Genomic DNA, 13,393 nt, shown 5'->3' with positions numbered 1-13,393 from the left:
GTAAATCTATCGAACATCACTTATGATTTTTGCAGCAGCTATTGTAAGCAAGTGTCTGCCAGATGGTAAGTGTGGCCAATGATGTTTATTAACAAAGAAAGAAAGGTCATCTGGTTTCAGGTTTAGAATACTGTCAATTTATTGCTCAGAAAAGATTGTGTTCAACTTAGAGTCCATCTTAAAGGCAGACAAATTCTGTAGCTTTTATTAAACTGATTTAATTAATTAAAAGTGAATTTTATTAACCTATCTGTGATAGTCAAAGTGGCAGACTGCAAGATCTACTGGGTCAGTGAAAAAAATCACTTTGAAGCAACTTAATCATATAATCCTGCTTCCCATGTGAGCAGGAAACTTTCATCATCCAGAAAGAACATGAGATCACAACCTCCTCCCAGAAATACTGTATCAGAGCTGGTAAGATCACTACTAGTGGCAGGTGACTTTCATTTGTCTGCAAAGGCTTTTAAGTTCAGTGGGTACTGTCTTTCCTACCCCTCAGCTAAAGTTCTGCTCAAAAATGAAGTGCAGGGTTTACACAGGATTCACAGAAGCCTGGTTCTTTTGTTAACTACACTGAGTGCCTTTGCTTCTGTATTCATGCCTCAGTCAGCAGTGTACCTAGAGGCAGAGTTAGAATACTTTTTGTGGATTTAAAGCAGGTGTTTTCCCTTTGCCTAGGTTCCCCTGTTACAGATGTTTTCTGAGGAAGCAAGCCTTAGGAGACCTGAGGTAGTGACTCAAAATCCCAAGGAAGTAATACAGATGAAATAATACTGTAAAGGAATGAAGGAACCAAAAGCTCTGTTTGGATAAATGATAACTAAATGGCAGCTTCCCTCAGTTTCCATGGGTGAATGGCACGGCAGTGTCCTGCCCATCCTGACTGTGCATAATAATAATTCTTAGCTGGACACACCAGGAAAAACAACTTTTTGTGGTACTGCACTGTACACAATTCTGCTTAAAGAAGATCATAGGTACACTGATGGCATTTGCCTCGTTTTCTCAGCATGGTGAATGTCTGCGCTGGACTGTCAGCTTAGTCAAGCAAAAAGCAATGTGCAGTGGAGGAGAAATTATGAGAGTGTGGACGTATTCTATTTATAACTTTCCTATCAGAGATACATGTTCCAGGAACAGAGATGGGTAAATGCTACTTATAAGCCCTTTTTCAGTATCTCTGGTTGTGTTATTTCAATGCTTAAGTCCCTGGCAGAAGAATGAAGTGTTACCAGAGTCAACTGTTGTTTATGCAGCTTCTTTTTAAAAAATGATGTCTTGTACTTTCCATAACACGATGTACAAAAGCAAAGATAGACAGCAACTTCCAGCCTGGAAGATTCTTCCAGGAATCCTTCAGTTCCCAAGATTCAAGATTTGTCTTCAAAAAGAATTAGGACACCAATATGTCACAGTGACATCTGGTATTATCAATGATGGCAATATTAAAGTTGGAATGTTTAACCTAAGTTCCAGGGTATTTAAATAAATAATTTCTCACAAATTAAAAAACAGTGCATCAGTCCCCAGAAATATTGCTTAAATGCTCTGATGTTTTAAATATTGCTAGTTTCAAGATGATAATACTATTGGTTTGAAAAAAAAAATAGTTCTTTGGGCAGAAATCAAATGTCTTGTTAATTTCCAGTTTAGTGTGGTCATTATTTAGCATTGTATGAGACCTTGTTCCTTCTCTTTGAAGGCAGTAGACAAATGCATAGATAACACTTTTATTAAACTGCCTTGAATATTATGACATATTTTGAAACACTGTTAGTGTCTTGACATGTAGAAAATAGTGGTGCAAACTTACGAGACAATTAAATGGAAAGAAAAAGGTTGCATGTATGTGACAGGGATAGGGAAGGCAGGACAGATGACATAGTCTTGATTCCTTAACTGGCTATGTTAGACTTTAATTCAGAGTAAGGGAGGGGGAACGGAGAGACAAAATTTTTGCTCTGCTTTTACCAAAATAATGACTGTATGAAACAAGAAACTGTCACTCTGTGATGAAGTAAAATTTTGGGTTTTTTTAACCACTGAATACTATCTTCTGTTCACAGTCTTTGAACAGAACAGATTTCAAAAGGTGTTTACATTCAAAAGGTGAATTTATAGCTCTGAGAACACAAATTATTTGAACTATTTTATAAAAATATTATATAATCAATATTGTCTTTTATATATCCTTCCTGAAGGAAGCAGATCAGAAATCAACAGAAAGCAGCCAAAAAGGTTGGATAATTCCTTCACAGGAAGTATGATTTTTTGAGTAGTCACTGTAAAATTACAATAAGCTTACCTGTGGCTATTGGTTCTTGAGCTATAGGTGTGTAAATCTACAATTACATTGGAAATTCCCAGAGATAAAATAGACTTCTATGGGGAAAAAAATTGTTGAGCTGGTGGATGATTCTCTTTACTTTGATTTAGCACTGGATCCATGCCCCTTCCTTTCTCTGATGACAAAAATAACTGATGGATGTTGGTAATGTCAGGAGTCCATTCCTGAGGCACAAGAAGGAGCTTCCATGAAATGTAAGAGTTTGAGCCAAACCCTCTTTAAATTAAGCAATGAACAGCTGTTGATCTTTTGAAAGAATTTTAGCAGAAAGAAGGATTAGCCAAAATAAACTGTAGGCTATTAGGTGCTCATCAGCATTCCTGAGGAAAAAAAGAAAAAGATTTTGCAGGAAGCTACATCAAGATTTTGCAGGAAGTTACATCAGGATTTTGCGATATCTTTCAAAGCTTCTCAGCTATCAGGATTAGGGAAGGTGAAGCATGTTCTAAAACACCCTGGTGCCCATGGCCACACAGAGGTTTCATGTCCATGAGGTAGGTCCTTGTTAGCATCCCTTGTGCTAATGGAAGAGCAGCAAGCTATTTGTAGCCCTGGTTCAGTTAGTGTTTGTCAGTTCTCCCTCCTCGGCACCAGGGCACCAGCACTTGCTGGCAATGGCAACTGTGTCAGTAGAAAGCTGATCTATGGCTTTCCCAGTTACAGAGAGAGTATCCACCTAAGTTTTGCACTTCCTGCCCTGAATTAGGAAATAATTTATCCTCAGCTAGCATCTCTCTCCTTGCAAAAGACATCCCCTGGGAGCATATTTAGAGCCATTCTGCAATTGTGTAACAGCAGGTCCAGTATCTGTATCACTGCAGCCAAACACCAGCTGCACAAGGTGCAGCGAGAGGCATCAGCATCCACCTCAGGAGCACCTGGTACTCTCTGCACATTGCTCCTTTATGTGTTCCTCTGACTAAATTTTGACTGAATCCCTAATGAGATTGCCAATTGTAACAGTTACTCCCAATTGAACAGAAGTAGCTGGAGCCATTTAAAAAAGGGAAATAGTCTAGACCAATATTTCTGGGTTCACTTCTACTATATTAATTGTCCCCTGTTCAATAAATACATCTTTCTGCTGCAGCACAAGAATTCCCATGGAGCTGCAGTGTGTTTTGTAAAATCAATATTAATAATTTTCAAGTTGTTTGCTTGTTGACTTTCTGAGGACAGCAAGAAATCCTTAGGGCAACTTATGCACAGCACAAACAAAATGCTCAAAACCAACAAAATATTTGGTGCTTTTTGCCTCTTACGTTTCACATTGGACCTTTAGAATATTGTTGTCATTTATCCACATAAAGGGCCATAAAATGTGATGAATAACCAATATCTAATCCAAAGTCATGCTTGTGTTGTAGAATTCTGAGACTTTATTAAATGATCAATATGATGGTTTAAAGATTTTATTACCTTATTTTGTGATTTTTTTTAACTACTGCTAATAAGCTGTGAAACATGCAAACATGAAGAAAAACCTGTGATTTTTGCTCCCGAGCACAATTCAGTAACATAAAGTAAGGTTCCAGCCATGTAATTCAGGCTGATTTACTATATTCTTTCCAAGAGATTTATTATATTTCTTTCCAAGAAATAGGATGCTTTTATTTTACTAAGCATCCTCAAAGTGTTTTTATTTTATTAAGACTCCTCTCATGTTGCTATTACAATAATGGGTTATTCATAGCAGTGACTGGATCCTAAGGAGAAGATTATTTTGCACCTATTCTGTGAAGACTTCACTTCAAATGAAAGTTTCAAAATGAAAGTGCTACCAGAGTACTCAAAGAAAGCAAAACCAGTCTGAGACGTAATCAAATTACATGAGCATTAATCTAATCACTGTTAAGAAATATAAAGCTTGTGAAATATTTCTATTAACTCTAGCCTTCTCTCTGGCCCTGGGGTAAAATCTGGATAGTTAGGCTACCTTAGTTTTTTTGGCAATATGACACAGTAGCAGTACCAGCTATTCTAGTAAAAGCTAGAACTTGTGTTCTGTGCATCCCTCTGAAGGCTGATTTGCTCCTAATGGGCAGGCTGTCTGTACAGCAATTTCACTGTGATAAGAAGGTTTACTGGGAGTAAAGGAATAAAGACAGTAAACCAAATAATGCTTTGTTTGATATGCCTGCAATGTTTAATATGTGCAAATGAAATGAAACAGGAAGATCTTGAATAATGTTACAGGAGAACTCTAATGCATTTATTTTCCCCAGAGCACCCTGTGGCTCTGATCCCATTTCTAAACCCCACATTGTGTTCAGATGCACACAGAAACTACCTCTGCTGTCCTTGCTGTCCTCCATTTGATTTTCCAGCCTCTGAGACATTAAGGTGTCTGATGCTTCTTATTCAGACATTCTCTCTTCATCTGTGCTGTGATATGTGAGGGCACACATGAGCATACACATATGTTAAATAGAGTTTTGAATTAATAATACTTTTTTCTTTTCCTTTTTTTTTTTACAAGTCTATTTATCAGAGGACATTAGAATTTTTAATTATTTCACCTTTAACATATAATGAGACAGAAAGGTATGTTCTTCTCAAAGCATGGAATTACAGACTGCAGTTTTATAGCTCATGGCAGGCAACCTAGAGGACTTATTAATACTTGATGAATCCCTCTCAATATCTCCGTGGTAAGAAGAAGAGAAACAACTCGCAGGATGATGGATGTGCCTGCCAAGGAGGCATTTTAAAGCATGATTCTCTCTTACAAAATCTATAAAAAATATCCAGGCCAGTCATCACCCTGCAGTAGCAATAGTGTGGGCTGAGTGGAGATGCAACCTCTGTTATATTATACAATAAAAAGTGCATTGACATGTGGTGTACTGACTCCAATAGCAAGGTTTCAGCCTTTCATCTCTTCCCTACTCACAATGCTCCCTAGGTCTCTGTGGCACATGGTTTTCTGGCTGCGTACAGTTGCCCTACTTATGCCAGGCTGCAGACTACAGTGCAAGACAGGTAGAGGTCTCTTACCTTTGGCTCCCCTGCTGTTGGACAAGCACCATGGGGTAGAGGGGCAGAGGGGGAGAGCAGCCATTAGGTCCTGTGCCTTACCAGCTTAGGGTATCCAGGATCTGTGTGGGCTGCCCTGAAGCCCAAGAATGTCTTTTCAGAGATCTTGAAAGTATTATGGGAGTTTTGGGTTCAAAATTCAGACATGGCATAATTGAAGCAAGCAAATATCAAAAATACGTATAGGTGCTGAAATCTCATCAAAACATGGACTCTCACTGCCTTATGTGCAACTGTTTTCCTTCTGCTCTGTTTCTTCTAACTGTTCTGAGATGCCCTGATGTCTATGTCCTTTGTCATGAGATACATGGCTGGACTTTCTGGGCATGCCTGCCTGCCCTCTGGAAATCAGACCCGAGAGATCCTTACATAAGCATGATGTCATACAGGCAACTTGATTTTTCAGCCTTCCACTGGAGAAAGACCATGACATGGGGGAAGCAAATAGACCTACATTTTCCCCCAAATGAAATTTTTGATTACATGAAGATCACACAGAGTCTCTCATATCAGAGTCCCAAAACTGCACGATCTCCTCAAACTACAGGAGCCAAATTGCAACCCCACTTTGTAACTTGAGTGCCAACTCTACTTTAAAACAGATGATAGTCATGCATAATTTAAAGGTATGGCCATTTAAATTGTCATGGGAATCCCTGCAATTCTAATTAGAACATTTTCAATAAAATACAATTCAATTTCAATTAATGTGTCTGGGCCTGTAAATCTGACTTTCTCTTATTTTGTTTTGTTTTTGTAATCACAACATATTGGAGAAAAAAACAGAAAGAATTCCACTCACAGCATAATGAATTATTGATTAAGTGAGCTAGATCAGTATGAATCTGTATAAAAAGCCAAAAGCAAATCAGTAAGTGAAAGGGTTTTAAATGTCTACTTACAAAAAAAGGATTTTGTTAAATGCTGAAATGAATATTGGACAAAAAAATATCTAATGGTCTGAACCGTGATTCCTAACTGTCAGGTCAGTCCCTGATCCGAATACATTGCAATTTAGAGTCTGAATTATGTGGGCAAATGAATGCAATAAAGAAAACAGCTTGTAAAAGAGCTAACACTGAAAATGTGGCAGCATTTAAATCCTGATCATGTAAGAACATTTGTTATACAGACGAGGCAAAGGATTTGTGAACAACAGGAAGACTGAAATGCTTTTCCCCAATAAAAGCATAAAATGAATGTCCACTGAAATCAGTGCATATGCATGAATAATTCATAACCTGGAAATATGAAGTTCTCCAAATAAAAACTTTTCTCACATCTGAAAGGTGATACACTGGGATAAAGGGATGTTTTTTTTTTTCTTTTCTGCATGCACGGTGCTGGCCTGTAAATGGTAGTGAGCCAACTAAATTCGTCCTTAACTTAAACAAATGCAATTGCTGTTGCATGCAGGGCTGCTACCCATTCACATATTATTTAATTCAAGTCTGTCTTTAAAAAAAAAAAAGTCAGAAAAAATGGAAATTATGTCATTTCAGAAAATGCCTAATGTGTTAAATATTGTCCCATATCCCATTGATTACAATGACTTCTACTCTCTTTTATCTCTTGTAGTTTTCAAAATGTGAAAATACATGCATAGGCTACCAATGTTTTGAGTGATAATAAATCAGAAAAAAAAATAAAAAAGGCAGACCAAAAAACCCAACCCAGACCAAACCACCAAATAAAAAGGCAACAAGAAACCACCTAAGCCACTCACCTTATGGACAAACTCTAAGTCAAATTTGTCTCAAGAAACTGAGTGACATTCTTAAAACATTTTTTTTTGGGGGGGACGGTTTCTTTAGAGTAAAAGCCATACACCAAAATCTTTCTGCTTAGAAAACATCAAATCTGTAGTTCTGTGTATGAAGAAATCCAGAAATAATTATATTCCAACCAGGCATATTCAGTAAACACTAATATGACCTTTTTGAAAGGAAAATATGGAACCTGGAATATATATTAAAAACAAATTTCCAGATGTTGGATTTTCTCTAACTGTTGATACTACATTAGAAACTATGACCATATGCTGCATGTAACTGAAAAGATATGAAGGATATACTAAGAAACCCACAAGTGTATTTCTACATGGTGAGGCAGGGCAGGGGGGCCAACAGTGTCAGCACACATTTCTGCCCCTCATCTGGGGCAGGTGATAGGCCCAAGCACGCCAGCCCTCCCTCCTTGATCTGGCTCCCCATTTTGATGCCATAGAGAGGAATTTTCTCCTAAATGGTATCCAGGAAAGAGAGATGTTTAGAAATTGTTAGGGGTATGGCACTCCTGAGGACATTAGGTCAAACTCAACTACGAGATCTTTATTCTTTTTATTTTAATGATGTAATAAGTGTTTGGAGCACTTCAGAATAAACATTTTCTCAAGCAGTATTCAAGGCTGAAATTGTTTCTCAAATGCAAGAGCCTGTCAAAATCTTACAGGGACTAATGAAAATGAATGTGTACTTGAGTTTTACATGAAGGTTAGTAAGGCTATCAGGACCAAGTTTTAAGTAAATCATAAATGTGTCATAATTTCTGTAGAGATGAAATATTCTTCTATTCTGAAAAAAGATTCTGTCAAATAGCAGTATAGGATTGTGGGCATTCTGTAACTCAATACTTTTCTAGTTTGATTTATATATGCATTAAAAGGAGAATATGTTTCTTCTAACTACAAGTGAAAATTGTTCGGTGGGATGTGAAATTCAATTTGATTTCTTTCACCTTTGGAGAACTACAGGAGTCCCAGAAGAGCAGCAGAGGACACTGTAATCAAGAGAAAATAGGATGACAAGTAATCAAAATAAGATAAAATAGAATATCAAACAGAAGAAAATCACTTTGCGATGTTATGTTAATAGAAAAATGAGTGGAAGATTTTCACAACAGAATATTTTATCTTTAAGCCTGGGAGAAAGTCCTCCCAGTTAGAAGATTTTGGACCTGAATTCTAGTCCAAAATGTAGGGAGCTTTCATCTTCAGAGCTGTTGGACCAAAAGCTCAGCTTCTCACGCCCTTACTTATGTTCATGTTCATGCTTTATCACTAGATGTAATCAGCCTTTCCTTAAGATCACAAAATTAACATGCTGCATGTACTTTATTCTGCCTGAAGTTTCTGTTGTCAAGAAAAGAGTTCTTTGAACATCTTTTTTTCCCAGCAATGAGAAACTCACTTATGCATAGAGCTTGTTAAGTTCTGGTTTTGTCTTTGTCTTGAAGGGACGAGCCCCAAAACGTGCCCTAACCCAGACAGTGGGCTAAGCACCTGTGGATGTGCAAACCTGGACACCCCTAGGGTCCAGATGGTCCAGGCAAATGTGTAGCATGTATAATTAACCTTGTAACACACCTATGAACTATGTGTGCCCCTGGTCATGTTTGGATATGCCCCATCCTATAGGTTCAGCTGTCAGGTTTCTCTGTTACCACAGGGCATTAATTGTCTTTGGACAGTATTTAAACCAGCTGAGAAGGTAGGCAACTTGCCTTGTTCTCACCAAGGAAGCAACAAGAATCACAGAATCAGAATCACAGAATTAACCAAGTTGGAAAAGACCTTCGAGATCATCAAGTCCAACCTATCACCCAACACCATCTAATCAACTAAACCATGGAACTAAGTGCCTCATCCAGTCTTATTTTAAACACTTCCAGGGATGGTGACTCCACCATCTCCCTGGGCAGCCCATTCCAATGGCCATTCACTCTTTCTGGGAAGAATTCTTTCCTCACATCCAGCCCAAGCCTCCCCTGGCACAGCTTGAGACTGTGTCCTCTTGTTCTGTCACTGGTTGCCTGGGAGAAGAGACCAATCCCCACCTGGCCACAGCCACCCTTCAAGTAGTTGTACACGGAAATAAGATCTCCCCTGAACCTCCTCTTCTCCAGGCTAAACACCCCCAGCTCCCTCAGCCTCTCCTCACAGGGCTTGTGCTCCAGACCCCTCACCAGCTTTGTTGCCCTTCTCTGGACATGTTCCAGCAACTCAAAATCTTTCTTACAGTGAGGGGCCCAGAACTTGACACAGCACTCAAGGTGTGGTCTAAGCAGTGCTGAGTACAGGGGCACAATGACTTCCCTTGTCCTGTTGGCCACACTATTCCTGATACAGGCCAGGATGCCATTGGCCTTATTGGCCACCTGGGCACACTGCTGGCTCATGTTCAGACTACTGTCAACCAGGCTTTCTGCCTGGTTGCTCTCCAGCCACTCTGTCCCCAGCCTGTAGTGCTGCATGGGGTTGTTGTGGCCAATGTGTAGAACCCAGCATTTACACATGTTGAATCTCACGCTGTTGGACTCTGCCCATCTATCCAGCCAGTCAAGGTCCCTCTGCAGAGCCCTCCTACCCTCTAACAGATTGACACCTGCTCCCAAACTGTTTTCCCAGTGCCTTGAAGTCCCTTTTGATTGCTTTTGGACTTCTAGTTTCGATCTCACTGCATCCCACCTGCACAAGAGCCACATGATGCCAGAGTTGCAGCTGAAGAGCTTGTTCTAACAGGCAACAAACTACACCTGGGCCTTGCACCTGGACCGAGGCAACCAACACTCCTACAGCCTGGTGACAGAACACAAGAGAAGAGAGAGGTCTCTTAGCCCTTTCTGAGCCAAGGAAAAGATCCTGGCCATGAACCAGGCTCTAGAAGAGAGAGACCTTTAGCCCTCTCCAAGCCAATAGTGACTTGAATTATAGTCACAGTGTCTGGGGAGATAACAGTTAGAGAAGCAATCTGTGAGTGTCTGGCTAATTTGCTACAGAATCCCCCTTGTGGGAAACTGCAGATCGCAGCACCTTTAATTCCAGTTTAAATTACTGGATTAGAAATTCCCAGATTTGTGCTTAAATTGTTTAACTGTCTTCATATGTGGAGTGTATTACTCACAACTGAATAACAGAACCTGTAAATATACTGTGTAAATAAGTTATGACAGTGTTTGAAGATACCACTACCAGAAAATACTGAACATAAAACATATAAATATATGTATTTTATTACAGTCTTCTGAAAGAATTAAATTATTATGATTTTAGGAAAACACAACATAGTTGGAATCCACTTTGCATAGATGAGGGTGAAAAAAGTATCCTAGGAGTCACGAAGAAATTCATGAAAGTAAACCAATTAAATATTTATCTGATTTTGAACCTTGTGAATTTAATTTAACAAAGACAAGCACTGGGCCAAAGGAAATTTAACAATGTGAAGGAAACCCTATCTCCAAGAATTTATGCAATTGTGCAAACAAAGAAATAATGTTTTTAAAAGTATCTCAAAACATGCAAAGAAACTTCTGCCTTACAACTTTATACATCAGGTGATAATGAGCATTCACAGTAGTACAATCCAATACTAACAATGATGAATAAGATACAGTGCATGTACAAGAGTGACACTATAAATCCTCTCAGGCAAATTAAATTCTGAGAATGAAATCAATACAAGGCAAGAAGATATAAACACAAGCTAGTAAAATTAAGAGAAACAAAAGTACTCACCACACATATGAGAGGAATAACATTAAGAATATCCCTTTTAATCTGTGTTATGGAGAGTCAAATATCTGAAATACTCCCCAGTTATTTTTTAGGGTTTCTAGAAGAGGCTATCTGAAATACTTTGCCGTTGGAGTAGCACTAATTAATAGATACTCTAAATTTTAATACCATTTTATATTTTCCTTTATGTTTTACTTCTCTTTAATGGTAGCTGTCTCTATCCCTCAGCATAGTGATAATACTTATCTCACCAATTCTATGTTATGTGTTTATGCCACAAATATAAAGGATGGTCCCTCCTTAGCACTCCTACCTTGAAAGCTGTTGTTTGAGTTACATTTTGTTTTCCATTCTGCTGTATGACACTGTCAAAGCTTTTCTCCTTCCCGTTCACTAACTTCAAAGATGTATCCATCTCTCTGCTAAGCAGCAGCAACCACAGCCTGCAATCAACCAACCCTATGGAGAGGCACATGTGGCTATATTGCAGGCTGTTGTTCGGCAGATGCATGCATGGAGCAGATGCAGTAGGCAACCCCAGCTTGGGGGTCTCCCAGCCCCAAGGCAGCCCATGAGCTGCAGATGTTCAGGCTGTGTCCCGTGTCAGACTCTCAGGAGGAAACAAGAAGGGAATCTAGTCAAGAGAGGAATTTCCTCTGGTTTCACAGCTTTGATAGTCCAGGGTCTTTTGGGTTCCATTCTCCCTCTACACAGAGGTTAAAGGCAGATGTTTTTTCTAACATCATGAGGTGATGGTGACAGAGCAAGGATATAAGAAGTAGAGGAATACACATGGAGAAAACTGCAAAGTCACAGTGGACATCACCATTCTCACAAACCTTCTTCCACTTCTTGTTCAGCTGGTAAATGGTGGCACTTGTCTGCAGGGAGACAGCTGCTAGCTTTATTGCTGAGGTAATGCTTGATATTCATGGAGCTTTGTAGTGAAGAGTCTTCACATTTACCAGTAGGGGTAGATTTTTGGGAGGTTATGAGATCCACTCTCTCCATTTATGCTTTACATTATGGGATGTAACAATATTTTTTCTGAGAAACTCTGCTAGCTAGGTCTTCTTTTTTTTGTATTAGACATAAATCATGACATCTTTAACCAGCCATCTGCATAGCACATATGCATGTGAATTTCCCAACAAACTGGATCCTCTTGGGAATGCACAGAGCATACAAACATCAGAACCGCCTTCATTTTTTCAGATCAAAGCAGAAGTTCCTACTTAGTCAACTTTGACAAATTAGATCACTAAAGCAGGGTAAGGATAAGATTTTACTTCTACTTGACACTGTGTGCAAACTACTGACAAGCTCTGCTTGCCAGAAGCAGTCTCTCTCTGTGCCCATCAAGTGCACAGGTGTGATACAGGTATTGAGTACAAAACACAGTTTTCTCAACAGTTTCTCTTCCAAATAGTAACTTTAGTGCCTATGTGCAGGATCAAGTAACCCAAGTAACCTATCAAGTAACCTAGTCATATTTCTTTAGGAATTCTCAGTAAAGACAGCTCTGTGCTTTCAATCAGCTGAATGGGTTATTCATTCAGCTCAAAGTCAACAGGTCCTGGAACAAGTATTTTTTTTCAGAGTTTCATTACATATTAATGCACATTACAGTAATGTGGCCACAAGTGCATTTATAGCTCTGCTTGCTAGTTGATCAGGCAGGGTTACTTCACAGCACTTTCATGGGGAACAATACACAATTCACTTTTTGCTGACACTCTGTTTAAAGACAACGTTTATACCACAAATTTTGTCTGTCCTTATGAGTAAGTTGTAATCCTGATGTTATTATATTCCTTGAACTGGAAAGTGCTACTCCTTCCTCTACTATCGGTGAAAAAATCTCCCTGACAAGTTTTCTAACTCCCATTGCCTGTGGTTACAGAAATGCCTCCCTCAGCTCTAGCTAATTGTTGCCAGTTAGGCAAGAAGAAAGTGATAATTTCCCCTTGTCAAGTATTTCTGAACGACAAACCACAAATTTGAGCGAAACAAGCAGCTTCTAGGTTATGATACTGCATTGCCTGGAAAAAAAATAAATAATGTGGCTTATCTACAGATTTTTGTTTTTGCTGCCTGTCCCTATGCCTACTGCCTTGAGTGTTCTGCACTGTCACTTCCATCTCTTCTCCTGACCCTTGATGTCTCCCTTTCCAGTCTTGGGTCTGTCACTGGTAATTATCTATCACTTGAGCTGTGACACGTAAGTACAAGCAGAGGACACCTGATCTCTCATGGTACTTGCTGATGAAACATAGTAGGGTTGTACACATCACAAAAATGTCAGATGAAGTCCTGGCAGTTTTTTTCTGTGGCAGGGATATTAGCACACTAAATGTGAGCAAAAGAAGAAGAAAAAATAAATTTTAGTGACACAGTTAGTTATTCAAACAGTTATTTGTTTGTTTTTCTTTTCTTCAAACACATTGCAAAAAAATATTTTTTTTTTTAATTTTGGAAGTAATCGTAGAAAA

The sequence above is a fragment of the Indicator indicator genome, chromosome 1 (assembly GCF_027791375.1).
Source record: "Indicator indicator isolate 239-I01 chromosome 1, UM_Iind_1.1, whole genome shotgun sequence".
Taxonomy (NCBI): Eukaryota; Metazoa; Chordata; class Aves; order Piciformes; family Indicatoridae; genus Indicator; species Indicator indicator.
Note: the sequence above shows the minus strand (reverse complement) of the source record.